The sequence below is a fragment of the Lissotriton vulgaris genome, chromosome 3_1, assembly GCF_964263255.1.
Source record: "Lissotriton vulgaris chromosome 3_1, aLisVul1.2, whole genome shotgun sequence".
NCBI classification, from domain to species: Eukaryota; Metazoa; Chordata; class Amphibia; order Caudata; family Salamandridae; genus Lissotriton; species Lissotriton vulgaris.
In genome coordinates this window covers 1,212,483,484-1,212,486,859 of record NC_141689.1, presented here as the reverse complement: position 1 = coordinate 1,212,486,859, position 3,376 = coordinate 1,212,483,484, and positions in this window count along the sequence as shown.

Genomic DNA, 3,376 nt, shown 5'->3' with positions numbered 1-3,376 from the left:
AAAGTACAAAACAAGGAACTAAATTAGCATACAATAAATTGCACGGTATACGTTATGCCCTAAGGGCCTCAAAAACCATATACTAAAATAGTCGGACAAGAACCATGTGAGGGATAGAAAGCAGGCCTAGCGCCTGTAGAACCGCCCGGGCAACCAGAAACCACCGAAGGTAGGGATGCAGGAGACCCACGGGGGACGCGTGCAGTGTCTAAACACAGCCGCGAATCGCCATTGACTTTCTATGGAGAATGAACAAGTTACAATTTAAAGATTAAGGGCACCTAGAGGTGAACTACGATGGAACCCTTATGGAATAGGACACTTCGAGAGTCAAGACCCATGGGAGCACCTGAGTACTCGTGTTACCTCCCCCAGGGAAGCTGGGTGCATAGGTGTCTTTTGGTGTCGGGTTTCGTCGTCGATTCCAATGGAGATCTGCGAAGAAAGGCTGCAGGCGACCAGAGGAAAAGTGTCCGGGTGGATCCAAGGGTGTTTCGGAGATGTGAAGAACCTGAAAGAAGAGGGGACAGAGTCTGGGTCACTAGCCAGTGACCAGGATGACGAAAATAAGATGCCAGCCGATGTCGGGTGATTTCAGGTGAAAGAGGTGAAGCTTGACTCTTCAGCCATGAGGACAGGAGGCGTCGACGACAACCAGTAGCTGGATTCGAGCTGTCCCACAAAGGATGTCGAGTGCTGTAGTGTCAGAATCTGGATTGGACACAACAATCCTTGGCAACAGCAGCCCACGCAAGATGTCGAGATTGGCTTCGGTTCAGACCAGCAAGGTCTGGGGGACTCCTCCTTTGGAGGGGAGTCAGAACACGTCTCGAGCAACCAGGAAAGCTCAAGGAATTAAAGATTGCCCTTCTTGGGGACCCACTAGCTAACGGACTAGAGATCGTGAAGGAGCCTCAAGCAAAAATGCACAAAGCAGGCCGACAGAACACTTGTGGAGTGCAGGCCTCTGAGCTTTGGTGCCAAAGGTGCTCAGGCAGGGGCTTCAAGTACCCAAATGCACAACTTTGGGAAACTTCGGGAAGTAGATGCAGTTGCAAAAATGCAGGATGTCCAGGAGCTTCGGTCCCACATCTCTCGTGTCCACCACAGGTCTCAGCTTTGCTGGGAGCGCAGGTCAGCATCAGAGATATCTGGAAGTCAATGTTCTGTGTCGCAGATTCTTCAGGATCCGGCGAGAGCCTCGAAAATGCAGACCGGCAAAAATGCTTCTTGGTGCCTGTTTGAACAGGGAGGTCACTCCTTGACCCCAAGGGAGATTCTTCCATTTTCCAGTCGATATGGAATGTCGAAGGTCCAGGATATATGTTGCAGAGTTTTGTCCAGGGTAATCTAAAGTCCTAGGGACGGGGCTCCTATTCTTATAATAAATTTAGGGGTTGGACTAACTCTAGGGTCCCACCTATGGGAGGACCTGGGGAGGGAGTGGTTACACCCCTTCCCCTTTGTCCAGTTTCACACAAGAGCTTGGGCTGAGTGCCCCAATAACCGGTTTGAACAGGGAAATGCATGGAGCACCTTGTATGCCCCAGTCAGTGTCTGAAAAACATTCACTGAATGCAACCCACCCTGCCCCAATACACAAAAGCCTGTCTGGGGAGGTGCTGGCAGCTCCCTGGATAGGAAACCTATTGTCCAAGCCTCCCCTGCTGGAGTTTCATCCAGCAGCAGGAGGTCAGACTCGTGTCTGTGGCAGCAGCACCCATTTTGTGATGCTGGTTCTCTGTTTAACTTTAACCTGGTATGCCAGTGTGTACATGTCTTTCCCCCCTAGAAGGGTGGAATGCTACCCCGAGGCCAGAACTACCGGAGTGGGGGGAGGGGGGAGGGGGTTGTCTTACAAAGTGTTTGAAACCAATAACAACATATTTTGATAAAGCCAAACTAAAGTTAGCATTAACCGCGAGGATTATAATGCACTTAAGAGTATATGGTATGGCTATATCCTAGAACAGCTATAAGGAGATATTTCCGAAAGCTGCAGAGGGGCTCAGCTCATGCTAGGGCACCCTCTCACACAAAACCAAGCACTCTGCCTTCATGATTGTCAAGGCCTGCCATAGGATTGACTTATAGGTTAATATGTGTCTATTTGTAAAGGTAGATATATGTATACTATATACTAGCAGCCCATCCCGACGTTGTCGGGGTATGAATTGCTGCCGGCCAGTAGTATATTGTTTTGTAGGATTTTGTTTAAATTAGCATTTTTTACCTGTGACAGGCCTGTGAAACGCTTCGATTCACAGTGCACTGCTGATGGGTAAACACCCATTATTCCGCAACTTTCTTTCGGCATACCATCACTCCGCATACTTTCATTACGAAAGTACCATGACTCCGCAATGCCATTATAACGCATGCCAATACATTTTATATGCTTTTACCACGCATACACTTACAACGAAATTCGTTGTAAATGCATGAATGGTAAAAGCATGTTTTTTTTTTTAAATGTTTGGATAAGGTAAGTATGGGCATAGGGGTATAAGTTTTGGGATACTGAGGTATGAGTTTTGGGGTGTTTGGGTATTTAAAGGGTTCAGATATAGTTTTGGGTTATGGGGTACAGGGGTAGTTTTAGGGTTTAGGGAAAGGTATGGGTTTTGGGGTACAGGGGTATTTTTAGGGTTCAGGGCTAGGTTTGGGTTTTGGGGTATAGGGGTATTTTTAGGCTTCAGTGGTATGTTTGGGTTTTGGGGTACAGGGGTATTTTAAGGGTTCAGGGTTAGGTTTGGGTTTTGGGGTACAGGGGTATTTTTAGGGTTCAGGGCTATGTTTGGGTTTTGGGGTACAGGGGTATTTTAGTGTTCAGGGGTAGGTTTGGGCTTTGGGGTACAGGGTAATTTTTAGGGTTCAGGGCCAGGTTTGGGTTTTGGGGTACAGGGGTATTTTTAGGGTTCAGGGGTAAGTTTTGGTTTTGGGGTACAGGGTAATTTAAGGAATCAGGGCTAGGTTTGTGTTTTGGGGTACAGGGGTATTTTAGGGTTCAGGGGTAGGTTTGGGTTTTGGGATACAGTGGTATTTTTAGGGTTCAGGGCTAGGTTTGTGTTTTGGGGTACAGGGGTATTTTTAGAGTTCAGGGGTAGGTTTGGGGTTTGAGGTACAAGGGTATTTATAGGGTTCAGGGCTTGGTTTGGGTTTTGGGGTACAGGGGTATTTTAGGGTTTAGGGATAGGTTTGGGTTTTGGGGTACTGGGTATATTTATAGGGTTAAGATGGGTTAGTGTTTAAGGGTGTCGGGGTATTTTAAGGAGTAAGGGTGGGTTATGGTTATGGGGTGCAGGGGTATTTAAATGGAGCAGGGAGGGATTAGCACACGATATGAGACATGGCATGAAGGGCGGAACGTACCACA